The sequence below is a fragment of the Oncorhynchus kisutch genome, linkage group LG24 (assembly GCF_002021735.2).
Source record: "Oncorhynchus kisutch isolate 150728-3 linkage group LG24, Okis_V2, whole genome shotgun sequence".
NCBI lineage: Eukaryota > Metazoa > Chordata > Actinopteri > Salmoniformes > Salmonidae > Oncorhynchus > Oncorhynchus kisutch.
Genome location: NC_034197.2, coordinates 7,917,756 through 7,934,679, shown reverse-complemented (window position 1 = coordinate 7,934,679; position 16,924 = coordinate 7,917,756).

Genomic DNA, 16,924 nt, shown 5'->3' with positions numbered 1-16,924 from the left:
CAGCACAACAAGGTGAATCCAAAAATGTCTGGTATGCTGCTGCATAAATGATGTAATATGACAGGGAGATATGTATACTGCAGCTAAGAAAGTAATACTAAGTGTATGTTGTGTAGTAAGCTGTTAGTAGCCCATGTGCCTCATCCTAATAATTTGGTCTATTTTCACCTCTTAATTTTGCCTACTGTTCTGACTTGGTGGTGCACATGTAGCCTATAACCTGTTTTTGAGAAATTTAATCAACGAATATTGTAAGAGCTTTCGTCTGCTTATCTGCCCCCTTTATTTATCCTATGGTTCTGACTTGGTGTACAGGGAGAACACTGTAAGAACGGCCCATGTTCTGAATTCTTTCACTGTACATTTCAAAAGTGCTGAACAAATAGTTATATTGACTACGTCCGTCCTAGCTCGCTCATTAATGTCTTCATCGAAATGGTGGATTGTCTCTTATCCGCTTGTCGTCCCCTTATGCTATAGTTTGTACATCTCAATTGTCAGTAGAAGCCACATTTGTTTAAGCAAGTCAGCCATATCAGCTATGTTTTTCTAAAAGTCAGTAAAGGAGGATGAATGAACTGTTTCGCTGATAGCCAGGTGTTAATGTGGTAATGGTAATGTGGTAATGTGGTCATGTGTTGGGACTGCTGTGTGGACTCTACTTTTGGGGCAGCTTTATGTAGACCCTATCAGTCTGTGGGCACCGTTTGTCACCGCTATAGTGCAATTAATGTATTGTTTAGTGTTGTGTTGTGTAGTGGCTTTGCTGGTATGCAACCCACATTTTTTGTTGTTGTTGCCCCAACAAGATTTACATGCTAAAATCGGCAGTGAAAATATTAACGGAAGATCCTCAATGCAGGAACAGTAGGTAGTGGAGATAGAGCTGCATTCTGGTCCAAAATATGATAAAAGACAATAGATTGAAGGTTACAAAATCGAATGTAATGATACGTATATGTTAATATTAAAGATATTGATATAGGCCTTTCAATTTGATTCAAGTGTAATGGAGTAGTCAACTGCTGCTTTCTGTGTAGAAAAGCCCATGTTCAACAACTGCTTCATGCTTCAATCATAACTGTAGGTCTATTCAGGGAGCCTGACTGTATAAAAGTGGGGGAGCAAAATCTGGCTGGTCTGGAGGTCCTCCCCCTGGAAATGTATTTTTTTTTTTTTGCCATTTCCTGCAATTGTATGTTGTTTCTCAACAGGGAATCCATGTTTACTTGACATAACACAACCCTGTTACTTAGGCTTTTGCCACAATAAAGTAAATTTAAAGAGTAGACTAGTCCCCTTGATTGACATGTCTGAAACCCTACCAACTCTGTAACTCACAAACATCCTGCCCATAGGCATAGGTTTATGTATGAGCCCCCAAAAAACCTGAATTCAAACAATTATTGTGCTGTTATACAATACATAGCCTACCGCATATTACCCATGGCAGAATTTTTTTTTTTTTAAACGATTTAAGATGTATTTATAATTTGTCTAGCCTATACTCCAAAAGTAAGTAATTAGCAGTACTAGACTGAAATATATAGAGGTCATTTTGTCAAACTTGTGAGCCTCTCCAGTCTCTATACTCATTAGTTGCTCATTCAACATTTGCTACCACTTCACCCAAACCCATTTTAAATGTCTCCCATCCGAACTGTTTTATATTCCCTGAGACCAACAAGAAATGTTTCCTTGGGCACATATTCCCAGACTTTCAGAAAACAGCCACACTTGTGGTCTCTGCATCACCACATTTTATGTGAGGAAAAAGAATAGGCTATGCGCAGCTGGTGCGCTTACATTTGCTTGTTCAATGCCGGGTGTAGCGCTGCCAGAGCATACCAGAGTGTCACTTCGCCACTTCTCACACTGGGGCGCCGCCGGGGATTTTGGGCCCCATGAAAAGATATCACATTGGGCCCCACCACTATAGGTCACACCAACCCTGCGCAATTGCTGTAACCACACACCTCCAAAACCCAATCGACCCATTCAAAGCTTTAAATAACTCTACCTTAGCAGGCTTGCAACTCTTGTAGTCCAATATTTACTGTACGATATTTACTGACAGTGAGCTGTGTAAATATAACACTGTGCAGATGCATGCAACATTCTGCATCCAGTGGAATTCACTATTTGATTGATGCAAGATTGATATCCTCTAAGAAATGTGCTAAAGACCATCTTTTACAGTCTAAATGTAATTGTAATGGTGAAATTCTTGAATGGAAAATTCTCTTAACATTAATGAATACATTAAAATAATATAACTTAAACATACATTAACCTATTCAATTAGAATACATTGACATTATCATCTATAGAATTATATAACAAACAAAGTAATAAAATCAGCAGCAGTATACATACCAACTAGAAAATAAGCAGCTGTAAAAGTGGAATTTGAAAACAAAATGGAAATGGAAATGAAAAGGCCTGATGGTGGCGGTAGAGGAAAGGTCAAGTGGTCACCAAAAATAGGTTTCTTCCACTTGGTGTCTTGATTGTGCACAACCAATTTTATGGCAATCCAGCCATTACTTTGAGATATATCTTGTTCTCATGTGTGTAGTGATCCAATATCCATAGTCACGCCATTTAACAGTTACCACTGGCCCTTGCTCAGCCTTACTCAGCCCAGCGCCAAGCCTTCTTGCTACAGTGGTTCCTCCTTTAAAAGTTGCGAGCTTACACCTCAGAACTTAGAGGTACCCAGCATCATGGCTTCATTGCTCCATCTCAAAGGGGAGTTAGAGCACTCATTATGTTGCCAAAAAAATGATTGGTAATTGTGGAATTAATATGGAAATGACTAAAAGTAACTCCACTACATGTAACTGTTATTCTTGGTGACTTTCTTCAGCAAAGATGGCTGACAAAACATTATGGTGGAAGCTAATTTAAGTAATTATAACGTCATAACGAGTCAAGCAAAAATATGTTAGCTGATGTAGAGACAAACGATTGTGCATATTTTTACCAAAATCTCTATTTAGCAAGTTTTTTGCAGTCATAAACAATACCAGGTGTATCAAACTCCATTATTTGAATGATGCTATGTCTGCATGTACAGTTGAATTCGGAAGTTTACATACACCTAGGTTGAAGTAATTACAATTCGTTTTTCAACCACTCCACAAATTTCTTGTTAACAAACTATAGTTTTGGCAAGTCGGTTAGGACATCCACTTGGTGCATGACACAAGTCATTTTTCCAACAACAGTTTACAGACAGATTATTTCACTTATAATTCACTGCATAACAATTTCAGTGGGTCAGAAGTTAACATACACTTAGTTGACTGTGCCTTTAAACAGCTTGGAAAATTCCAGAAAATTATGTCATGGTTTTAGAAGCTTCTGATAGGCTAATTGGCATCATTTGAGTCAATTGGAGGTGTACCTGTGGATGTATTGCAAGGCCTACCGTCAAACTCAGTGTCTCTTTGCTTGACATCATGGCAAAATCAAAATAAATCAGCCAAGACCTCACAAAAATTGTAGACCTCCAAGTCTGGTTCATCCTTGGGAGCAATTTCCAAATGCCTGAAGGTGCCATGTCCATCTGGGACAAAGATAGTACTTTTGGAGAAATGTCCTCTGGTCTGATGAAACAAAAATAGAACTGTTTGGCCATAATGACCATCGTTATGTTTGGAGGAAAAAGGGTGGTGCTTGCAAGCCAAAGAACACCATCCCAAACGTGAAGCATGGGGGTGGCAGCATCATGTTGGGGTGCATTGCTGCAGGAGGGGCTGGTGCACTTCACAAAATAGATGGCATCATGAGTACGGAAAATGTTGTGGATATATTGAAGCAACATCTCAAGACATCCTGAAGTTAAAGCTTGGATGCAAATGGGTCTTCCAAATGGACAATGACCCCAAGCACACTTCCAAAGTTGTGGCAAAATGGCTTAAGGACAACAAAGTCAAGGTATTGGAGTGGCCATCACAAAGCCCTGACCTCAATCCTATAGAACATTTGTGGGCAGAACTGAAAAAGCGTGTGTGAGCAAGGAGGCCTACAAACCTGCCTCAGTTACACCAGCTCTTGTCAGGAGGAATGGGCCAAAATTCACCCAACTTCTTGTGGGAAGCTTGTGGAAGGCTACCCGAAATGTTTGACCCAAGTTAAACAATTTAAAGGCAATGCTTCCAAATATGAATTGAGTTTATGTAAACTTCTGAGCCACTGGGAATGTGATGAAAGAAAGAAAAGCTGAAATAAATCATTCTCTCTACTATTATTCTGACATTTCACATTCTTAAAATAAAGTGGTGATCCTAACTGACCTAAAACAGGGAATTACGAGGGTTAAATATCAGGATTTGTGAAACTGTGTTTAAATGTATTTGACTGAGGTGTATGTAAACTTCGACTTCAACTGTATGTATTACAATTATACACTTCAACAGTGTTTTACCACTCCTGCTCCTGGGACATCAACATGATTTAAGTAAAGGCTGATTTGTAATTCATATATACAGAATAAAAAACAGTACATCCTGCCAGCACGACCACAAGCATGCTGAATGACACGTGGAAGAGAGCGAGGAATGAGATGGGAGTAACAATCCGGCATAATAATGTAATTACATTGCATTTTGGTCCGCCTCTACTTCACCTAAAGAAAACCGTTACAACTCTAGGTTAAATGAAAACGAATTAAACAAAGCGATTATTATTACAAATTAATTTAGAATGATATATAATACCCTTAGGATCTGTAAGAATATTTGAGAATATCTAACGGAAAATGCCCCTTAGATATTAATATAGAGTCCTCCAATCCTTTATATCTAATTATTTGGCGGAGAGTCACATCATTGAAAAAAATATTTGTAGATATACTGTAAGAAATGGTGTAGGTCTTATTTATTTAAGGAGCATATTGAAGTTAGAAGCAAAAGCCTACAACTCTTTTAGCACAGTGTCGCACTGCTCTGAGGCAAGCATGGGGACTGGTCTTGATAAAACAATGAGATTTTTATTTTCACTTCATCTCCGTTTGGTTATTGATTAGACAAGAATTCGAACATTTGGGTGCAGAAATGCTATGCTCTTAGTGTAACCTTTATTTAACAAGACAAGTCAGTTAAGAACAAATTCTTATTTACGAGGACAGCCTACTCCTTCCTCGTGCCCTGCGGGGATTCTTTTACAGCGCCATATTTTCCATTCCATCCTAATGGAAACCCAGTTTTTTTTTCTTGGAATAGAAAAAACATAATCAAATTAATTAAGCAAGTACCAGTCAAAAGTTTGGACACACCTACTCATTCCAGGATTTTTCTATATTTTTACTATTTTCTACATTGTATAATAAGAGTGAAGACATCACAACAATTAAATAACACCGGTCTCCTGCATGCCCCGCATTCTGTAGTACAGACATGGCCTGCTCTCCCTTATGTAAGGAATTAGGACTTCCCATGTTTACTACAGTATGTATTGTAGACTGTGCAGTAGCCTAATAAACAAATAAACACATTTCGTTAATATCCTCTTTCAAAATGCAGATGAATGGATCCATAACAAATTACTATGGGAATAAATATCACTGATTTACAGAAATATTGGACCAAAGTTGTCTAATCAAGGCAAACAATTTAGAATCCTACAATCATGTAGCCTATTCCCGACCGTCACGTTGTACAGCGCAATATTTTCCATTCCATCCTAATGGGAAACCCTGCGGGTTTTCTGTTTTTCTCTGAATGTAAACACAATAATATTAATCAAATTAATTAAGCCACATTTCTTAAAATCAATCCCATGTACTATGTTATTACAAAAAAGGTTTTTAATGCCAATACGGAATACTATCAATTGCTTCTCAAAGATGCCCTATGGTGGTCAAACTAGCAACAACTTGCATTAACAGAAAAAAATGTCTGACAAATAGATAACGAGCCACAGAATGCTGCAGCAGCCCGCAAGGTGTGCCGCAGTATGACAACTTTTAAAGGAGGAACTACTGTAGCAAAGTCACTGATCAGCTTGTTTTTCAACATCATCACTTTGTCTGTCTTTCTGTGCACCATCTCTCATTTGCTCCATCCTCATCATCTGCACTGGTACTGCCAGCACTGTCTTTCACCTCTTCCTCCACTTACACACTCCTCCCTGACAAAACTATATCACTTCACTTGAAGAGGGTCCTGGCTCTGTAGTGTACATGACGCATATGATAATATATCTTATAATATAATACCATTTGTAATAACATCATAACCAAAATGTCAGTTACTACCATTTTGTTGACTTGAATTAACTGCATGCACCATTGAAAAAAATTGCAGCACTGAATCCTGCAGAATATTTACCCAAATTACCTGAAGTTGCGTATCGCCAATACTAGATGTCAGTAAACAACCATATTTCAGTTTGCATCAAAGCCATGGAGATTTTTTTATTTCACATTTATTTAACCAGGCAGGCCAGTTGAGAACAAGTTCTCATTTACAACTGCGACCTGGCCAAGATAAAGCAAAGCAGTGTGACACAAACAACAACTTAGAGTTACACATGGAATAAACAAACGTACATACAGCCGGGAAGAACTATTGGTTATAAGAGCAACGTCAACTTACCAACATTGCGACAAGGAATACGACTTTCCCAAAGCGGATCCTCTGTTTGGTCCACCGCCCAGGACAATGGATCGGATCCAAGCAGGTGACCCAAAACAACGGCGTCGCAGAAGGGGCAATCGGAGCGGTCTTCTGGTCAGGCTTCGTAGACGGACACATCGCCCACCGATCCAGAGTATACTACTTTCCAATGTCCAGTCCTCTTGACAACAAGGTAAACGAAATACGAGCAAGGGTTGCAATCCAGATAGACATCAGAGATTGTAACATTCTCTGTTTCACGGAAACATGGCTCACTCGGGATACATTATCAGAGTCTGTACGGCCATCTGGTTTCTTCACGCATCGCACCGACAGAAACAAATATCTCTCTGGTAAGAAGAAGGGTGGATGTGTACGCTTTATGATTAATGAGTTGTGGTGTGATCATGACAACATAGAGGAAGTCAAGTCCTTTTGTTCACCTGACCTAGAATTCCTTACAATCAAATGCCAACCGCATTATATATAAAGAGAATTCTCTTCGATTATAATCACAGTCGTGTATATTCCCCACCAAGCAGACACCTCGACGGCCCTGAAATAACTTCATTTGACTCTGTCAACTGTAAACCACATATCCTGAGGCTGCATTTATTGTAGCTGAGGATCTTAACAAGGCTAATCTGAAAACAAGGCTCCTTACATTCTGTCAGCATATCGAATGTGCGACTCGGGCTGGCAACACTCTGGATCATTGTTACTCTAACTTCTGCGACACATACAAAGCCCTCCCTCGCCCTCCTTTCGGCACATCTGACCACGACTCCATTTTGTTGCTCCCAGCCTAAAGATAGAAACTAAAACAGGAAATGCCCGTGCTGAGGTCTGTTCAAAGCTGGGCCGACCAATCTGATTCCACGCTCCAAGATTGCTTCGATCACGTGGACTGGGATATTTATTTTTTTATTTATTTATTTTACCTTTATTCAACCAGGTAGGCAAGTTGAGAACAAGTTCTCATTTACAATTGCGACCTGGCCAAGATAAAGCAAAGCAGTTCGACAGATAAAACGACACAGAGTTACACATGGAGTAAAAACAAACATACAGTCAATAATGCAGTATAAACAAGTCTATATACAATGTGAGCAAATGAGGTGAGAAGGGAGGTAAAGGCAAAAAAGGCCATGATGGCAAAGTAAATACAATATAGCAAGTAAAATACTGGAATGGTAGTTTTGCAATGGAAGAATGTGCAAAGTAGAAATAAAAAAAATAATGGGGTGCAAAGGAGCAAAATAAATAAATAAATTAAAATTAAATACAGTTGGGAAAGAGGTAGTTGTTTGGGCTAAATTATAGGTGGGCTATGTACAGGTGCAGTAATCTGTGAGCTGCTCTGACAGTTGGTGCTTAAAGCTAGTGAGGGAGATAAGTGTTTCCAGTTTCAGAGATTTTTGTAGTTCGTTCCAGTCATTGGCAGCAGAGAACTGGAAGGAGAGGCGGCCAAAGAAAGAATTGGTTTTGGGGGTGACTAGAGAGATATACCTGCTGGAGCGTGTGCTACAGGTGGGAGATGCTATGGTGACCAGCGAGCTGAGATAAGGGGGGACTTTACCTAGCAGGGTCTTGTAGATGACATGGAGCCAGTGGGTTTGGCGACGAGTATGAAGCGAGGGCCAGCCAACGAGAGCGTACAGGTCGCAATGGTGGGTAGTATATGGGGCTTTGGTGATAAAACGGATTGCACTGTGATAGACTGCATCCAATTTGTTGAGTAGGGTATTGGAGGCTATTTTGTAAATGACATCGCCAAAGTCGAGGATTGGTAGGATGGTCAGTTTTACAAGGGTATGTTTGGCAGCATGAGTGAAGGATGCTTTGTTGCGAAATAGGAAGCCAATTCTAGATTTAACTTTGGATTGGAGATGTTTGATATGGGTCTGGAAGGAGAGTTTACAGTCTAACCAGACACCTAAGTATTTGTAGTTGTCCACGTATTCTAAGTCAGAGCCGTCCAGAGTAGTGATGTTGGACAGGCGGGTAGGTGCAGGTAGCGATCGGTTGAAGAGCATGCATTTAGTTTTACTTGTATTTAAGAGCAATTGGAGGCCACGGAAGGAGAGTTGTATGGCATTGAAGCTTGCCTGGAGGGTTGTTAACACAGTGTCCAAAGAAGGGCCGGAAGTATACAGAATGGTGTCGTCTGCGTAGAGGTGGATCAGGGACTCACCAGCAGCAAGAGCGACCTCATTGATGTATACAGAGAAAAGACTCGGCTGGAGAATTGAACCCTGTGGCACCCCCATAGACACTGCCAGTGATCCGGACAACAGGCCCTCTGATATGACACACTGAACTCTATCGGAGAAGTAGTTTGTGAACCAGGCGAGGCAGTCATTTGAGAAACCAAGGATGTTGAGTCTGCAGATAATAATACGGTGATTGACAGAGTCGAAAGCCTTGGCCAGGTCTATGAAGATGGCTGAACAGTACCGTCTTTTATCGATGGCGGTTATGATATCGTTTAGTACCTTGAGCTTGGCTGAGGTGCACCTGTGACCAGCTCGAAACCGGATTGCATAGCGAAGAAGGTACGGTGGGATTCGAAATGGTTCTGTTTGTTAACTTGGTTTTCGAAGACTTTAGAAAGGCAGGGCAGGATGGATATAGGTCTGTAACAGTTTGGGTCTAGAGTGTCACCCCCTTTGAAGAGGGGGATGACCGCGGCAGCTTTCCAATCTTTAGGAATCTCGGACGATACGAAAGAGAGGTTGAACAGACTGGTAATAGGGGTTGCAACAATGGTGGCGGATCATTTTAGAAAGAGAGGTCCAGATTGTTTAGCCCAGCTGATTTGTACGGGTCCAGGTTTTTGCTCTTTCAGAACATCTGATATCTGAATTTGGGTGAAGGAGAAGCTGGAGAGTCTTGGACAAGTAGCTGCAGGGCAAAGCAGCTGGGGTTGTCCCGATCGTTAGTATAGCTGGACCAAGGCGCAGAGTATGTAGAGTTCCACATATTTATTAAAGAATAAAGTGGATTTTTAGCAAAGACAAAACAAATAATGAATAAACTAAACGTGAATAACAATGCAGTGCTAACAGGCAACTAAACATAAACAATATCCCATAACCCACAGGTGGAAAAAATGCTACTTAAGTATGATCCCCAATTAGAGACAACGATTACCAGCTGCCTCTAATTGAGACTCATCCAACATAGAAAGTAAATCTAGAACACCACATAGAAAATATAAACTAGAACAACCCCTAGTCACGCCCTGACCTACTCTACTATAAAAAATAAATGCTCTCTATGGTCAGGACGTGACAGGGAGGAAAGCATGGCCAGCCTTAGAGAAATGCTTATTGAAATTCTCAATTATCATGGATTTATCGGTGGTGACAGTGTTTCCTAGCCTCAGTGCAGTGGGCAGCAGGGAGGAGGTGCTCTTATTCTCTTTGGACTTTACAGTGTCCCAAAACATTTTGGAGTTAGAGCTACAGGATGCAAATTTCAGTTTGAAAAATCTAGCCTTTGCTTTCCTAACTGACTGTGTGTATTAGTTCCTGACTTCCATAAAAAGTTGAATATCGCTGGGACTATTCGATGCTAGTGCAGTCCGCCACAGGATGTTTTTGTGCTGGTCGAGGGCAGTCAGGACTGGAGTGAACCAAGGGCTATATCTGTTCTTAGTTCTACACATTTTTGAAAGGGGCATGCTTATTTAAGATGGTGAGGAAATTACTTTTAAAGAACAACCAGGCATCCTCTACTGACGGGATGAGGTTAATATCCTTCCAGGATACTCGGACCAGGTCGATTAGAAAGGCCTGCTCGCAGAAGTGTTTTAGGGAGCGTTTGACAGTGATGAGGGGTGGTCGTTTGAAAGCGGACCCATAGCGGATGCAGGCAATGAGGCAGTGATCGCTGAAATACTGACTGAAAACAGCAGAGGTGTATTTGGAGGGCAAGTTGGTCAGGATGATATCTATGAGGTTGACCATGTTTACAGATTTAGGGTTGTACCTGGTGGGTTCATTGAACATTTGTGTGAGATTGAGGGCATCTAGCTTAGATTGTAGGACTGCCGGGGTGTTAAGCATATCCCAGTTTAGGTCACCTAACAAACAAACTCTGAAGATAGATGGGGGGCAATCAATTCACATATGGTGTCCAAGGCACAGCTGGGAGCTGAGTGGTGTCCATAACAGGCGGCGACAGTGAGAGACTTATTTCTAGAGAGATTCATTTTTAAAATGAGAAACTTGCACTGTTTGGGCATAGACTTGGAAAGTATGATAGAACTTTGCAGGCTATCTCTGCAGTAGATTGCAACTCCTCTCACTTTGGCAGTTCTATCTTGATGGAAAATGTTGCAGTTGAATATGGAAATCTCAGAATTTTTGTTGGCCTTCCTAAGCCAGGATTCAGACACAGCAAGAACATCAGGGTTGGCGGAGTGTGCTAAAGCAGTGAGTAAAACTAACTTAAGGAGGAGGCTTCTGATGTTAACATGCATGAAACCAAGCTTTTAAGGTTACAGAAGTCAACAAATGAGAGTGCCTGTGGACACACATGGCCTGGGTTAACCTCTACATCACCAGAGGAACAGAGGAGGAGTAGGATGAGGGTAAGGCTAAAGGCTATCAAAACTGGTCGTCTAGTGCGTTGGAGACAGAGAATAAAAGGTGCCGATTTCTGGGCGTGGTAGGATAGATTCACAGCATAATGTACAGAGAGGGGTATGGTAGGGTGCGGGTACAGTGGAGATAAACCTAGGCATTGAGTGGCGATAAGAGAGGTTGGATCTCTGGACGCACTAGTTCTGCTGAGTGAGGTCACCGCATGTGAGGGAGGTGGGACAAAAGAGGTATCTGAGGCATGTTGAGTGGGACTAGGGGCTCCACAGTAAACTAAAACAATACCTTGGCCATATGACATGAACAGCTTGCTAAAGGTTTGCCTGCAATGATTAAATGTCGGCTAAGATGAGCAAAATGCAAACACTCCGAATTTTCTGTGAAGATATGAAAACTTATTTGGGACTGGGGGGCAGTGTTGAGTAGCTTGGATAAAAAGGTGCCCAGAGTAAACTGCCTGCTACTCAGGCCCAAAAGCTAGAATATGCATATAATTAGTATATTTGGATATAAAACACTCTGAAGTTTCTAAAACTGTTTGAATTATGTCTGTGTGTATAACAGAACTCATATGGCTGGCTAAAACCTGAGAAAAAAATCCAACCAGGAAGTGGGAAATCTGAGGTTTGTAGTTTTTCAAGTCATTGCCTATCGAATATACAGTGTCTATGGGGTCCTATTGCACTTCCTAAGGCTTCCACTAGATGTCAACAGTCTTTAGAACCTTGTTTCAGGCTTCTACTGTGAAGGAGGAGAGAATGAATGTTTGAGCCAGAGGTCTGGCAGAGTGCCATGAGCTGGTCAAGCATGTGCCCTTGAGAGGTAGCTGCATTACATTGCATTTCTAAATACAAAGGAATTCTCCGGTTGGAACATTATTGAAGATTTATGATAAAAACATCCTAAAGATTGATTCTATACATCGTTTGACATGTTTCTACGAACTGTAATATAACTTTTTTGACATTTCGTCTGAACAAGTGATCGCGCAATATGCATTTGGATTACTGGGCTAAACGCGCAAACAAAAAGGAGGTATTTTGACATAAATCTATCGAACAAAACAAACATTTATTGTGGAACTGGGATTCCTGGGAGTGCATTCCGATCAAGATCATCAAAGGTAAGTGAATATTTATAACGCTATTTCTGACTTTTCTGACACCTCGCCTTCTTTGGAAAATGGCTAGATGTTTTTCTGTGACTAGAGCTGACCTAACATAATCGCAAGGTGTGCTTTCGCCGTAAAGCCTTTTTGAAATCTGACACAGCGGTTGCATTAAGGAGACGTTTATCTATATTTCCATGCATAATACTTGTATCTTTCATCATTGTTTATTATGAGTATTTCTGTAATTTGATGTGGCTCTCTGCACTTTCACCAGATGTTTGTTTGAGACAATGCATTTCTGATCATAACACACCAATTTTAAATGAGGTTTTTGGACATAAAGGTTAACTCTATCGAACATACACACATTTATTGTGTAACATGAAGTCCTGTGAGTGCCATCTGATGAAGATCATCAAAGGTTAGTCATTAATTTAATTGCTATTTCTGATTTTTGTGAGCCCTCTCGTTGGCTGGAAAATGGCTGTATGGTTTTCTGTGACTAGGTGCTGACCTAACATAATTGTTTGGTGTGCTTTCGCCGTAAAACCTATTTGAAATCGGCCACTGTGGCTGGATTTACAAGAAGTTTATCTTTAAAATGGTGTAAAATACTTGTATGTTTGAGGAATTGTAATTACGGGATTTCTGTTGTTTTGAATTTGGCGCCATTCAATTTCACTGGCTGTTGGCGAGGTGGGACGCTACCTTCCCACATATCCCAGAGAGGTTTTAAGTAATTAACAGTTAATGTTAGGGGAGCAAAAGTAGCCTATTTCACTATAGACAAATCTAACAGGTTAATTTCCACTTCTCACAGACTACATCCACCTTCCAACATTCTGTTGCCCTTTCTTTTCTCTCTCCTGTCTTTCTTTTCTTTCTTTTAATTTTTGGAAGCCAGATTTGTCTTTAGGAAGCTGAGACACTATTCTCCACTGCACTCCTCACTTGCAATTCACTGCTAGCAAGTACTGTTAGCGCCTGGTTTGGGGTCAGGACTGAACCATTTCATGTAAATAGAGGGGGGGGGGGGAATACAGAGGCTCTCTGGATGTTTATTTTTTTTGCCAAAACCAATAAAGAAAAGACACCGTAATTTTTATTAGTACATTGTAAAATATTATATTAAAAATAATAGGTTAAAACATTTAAAAAATGTTTTACCTAATGTTCTAATAATTGTTTTAGCGCCCCTGTCAGTCACAGGCCCTTAGAATCATCCTAACCCCCCCTCCCCACCACCACCACCCCATACGGCGCCCATGGTGGTGATAATTTATTAAAGTTAGATCAAAGCTGAATCAATAGTTTCTTAACACCATCTGCTCTAAGTTGCTCACAAAACAGTTTGAGTTATTCAAATGCAAGAAGATCTAAATGCATATTCATGTAGGCTACGCTGTCCCGAAAAATCCTCCTGTTGTCCCTCATTTGGGAATTTGGGTACCTGGCATGAGTGAGAAAAACGAACCTGAAAGTGACCTCCATCAATTATTCGAGTGCATATGCTGACGTCTTTTTGTTGATCCTGCCCATTTGATAACGGGCCATTCTAAATCAAAACTAATATTACATATTACTAAAGACAAATTTTGAATAGTCTGATGGTTGAAAAGCAACAGAGCGCTTTTTTTTCAACTTTCTCATTCATCAATTGACTGTAGTCGCATCATGCAGGCCATATATGTTTTGATTTCTAAGACATTCTAAGGTTTGTATCATTCACAACTAAAATTGCCAAACAATTCTAAATCTAGTGTATAAGGACCTGTTTCAAATGATAACTTTTATGCTCAACATAGCGACTTCATATGGTGCACATTTCAAATCAAATCAAAGTTTATTTGTCAAGTGGGCTGAATACAACAATGAAATGCTTACTTACGGGCCACTGGAATTGTGATGTACTGGGCCGTACGCGATACCCTCTGTGGTGCTTGCGGTCAGAGGCCGAGCAGTTGCCATACCAGGCAGTGATGCAACCAGTCAGGATGCTCCTGATGTTGCAGCTGTAGAACCGTTTGAGGATCTGAGGACCCATGACAAATCTTTTTAGTTTCCTGAGGGGGAATAGGCTTTGTCGTGCCCTCTTCACGACTGTCTTGGTGTGTTTGGACCATTCTAGTTTGTTGGTGATGTGGACACCAAGGAACTTGAAGCTCTCAACCTGCTCCTCTACAGCCCCGTCGATGAGAATGGGGGCATCCACAATCATCTCCTTAGTCTTGGTTACATTGAGGGATAGGTTGTTATTCTGGCACCATCCGGCCAGGTCTCTGACCTCCTCCCTATAGGCTGTCTCGTTGTTGTCGATCAGGCCTACCACTGTTGTGTCGTCTGCAAACTTAATCATGGTGTTGGAGTTATGCCTGGCCATGCTTGCCTCGAAGCGAGCATAGAAGTGATTTAGCTAGTCTGGTGGGTGAACAGGGAGTACAGGAGGGGACGGAGCAAGCACCCCTGATTGAGGATCAGCATGCAGATGTGTTGCTACCTACATTCTTGTCTGCTAAATGAACACGCCTACAACCCATGGCATGGCGCATAGCCAGATAACATACAGTAGACCAACTCATATTCTGTTCTTCTGAAATACATTTTCTTCATATCAGAATATTTCTTCAGACCTGCCTAAAATTCATAATGGATTTATTGTGATGGTGTATATTAAATTGATTTATTCACATTTTTAAATGTAGATTTTCCAAAGACGTGAACCAGCTGCTTGTGTGGAGGCCTGGAGATGCTTACTGTGAGACCTGCTGCCTTTTGCATGACAATAACTGTCTGACAACATCTCATGATCTCCACAGCCCTAGTTGGGTTAAATGCAGAAGATACACTACCTTTCAAAAGTTTGTGGTCACTTAGAAATGTCCTTGTTTTTGAAAGAAAAGCAATTTTTTTGTCCATCATTAATAAAATAACATCAAATTGATCAGAAATACAGTGTAGACATTGTTAATGTTGTAAATTACTATTATAGCTGGAAATGGCTGATTTAAAAAATGTAATAGCTACATAGGTGCACAGAGGCCCATTATCAGCAACCATCACTCCTTTTTTCCAATGGCACGTTGTGTTAGCTAATCCAAGTGTATCATTTTAAAAGGCTAATTGATCATTACAAAAACCTTGTGAAATCATGTTAGCACAGCTGAAAACTGTTGTCCTAATTAAAGAAGCAATAAAACGGGCCTTCTTCAGACTAGTTGAGTATCTGGAGGATCAGCATTTGTGGGTTCGATTACAGGCTCAAAATGGCAAAAAACAAATAACTGTCTTATGAAACTCATCAGTCTATTCTTGTTCTGAGAAATTAAGGATATTCCATGCAAGAAATTGCCAAGAAACTGAAGATCTCGTACAATGCTGTGTACTACTCCCTTCACAGGACAGCGCAAACTGGCTCTAACCAGAATAGAAAGAGGAGAGGAATGCCCCGGTGCACAACTGAGCAAGAGGACAAGTACATTAGAGTGTCTAGTTTGAGAAACAGACACCTCACAAGTTCTCAACTGTCAGCTTCATTAAATAGTACCCGCAAAATACCAGTCTATAAAATACCAAGTGGCAACTCCGGGATGTTGGCCTTCTAGGCAGAGTTCCTCTGTCCAGTGTCTGTGTTCTTTTGCTCATTTTAATATTAAATTTTTATTGCGCAGACTGAGAAATCAGCCATTTACAGCTACAGTAGTCATTTACAACAATAACAATGTCTACACTGTATTTCTGAGCAACTTTATGTTATTTTAAAGGACAAAAAATTTGCTTTTCTTTCAGAAACAAGGACATTTCTAAGCGACCACAAACTTTTGAATGGTTGACTGCATTTAGTTGTGCAACTGACTAGAATGAAAAAATATTAAAAGCATTAGAATGTACCAGAAGCCACCAAAATCGTTCTGCAAAATAGATTTACCCCCCCCAGAACTGTTATTTTCCCTACTTGACATAGACATGCTCGATCCTATCCCCACCACTTTCTTCAAAACAGTTTTTAATTGCAATAAGTGCGAGCTATTGTTAATCACTCCCTGTTCATGGCACGCTCCCCAATGCACTAAAAACTGTTTTTCAAGAAGCAAAAGTATTTTAAAGTGCCAACTGTATTTTTGACATATTCCAATCCGGGTTTCATGCCCACCACAGCATAGAGAAATCCTTAGTTAAAAGTGATCAATTGTCTTTAAGTGCTGCATTCGACACGGTTGACCAGTTCTAAATTGGTTTAGGACCTGTTTAACCGGTCAAGAATTTTTGTCACCCTTGGTGAACAAACCTGAACAAAATAAATGTCACGTGGCATTCCATGAGTTTCAATGTTGGGTCTGGTACTGTTCAGTTTATTTGCACGATATATACAAAAGTGTGGACATTCCTTCAAATTGGTTGATTTGGCTTTTTCAGCCACACCCGTTGCTGACAGGTGTATAAAATCAAGCACACAGCCATGCAATATCCATAGACAAGCATTGGCAGTAGAATGAACTTACAGAAGAGCTCAGTGACTTTCAACTTGGTACCATCATAGGATGCCACCTTTCCAACAACTCAGTTCGTCAAATTTCTGCCCTGCT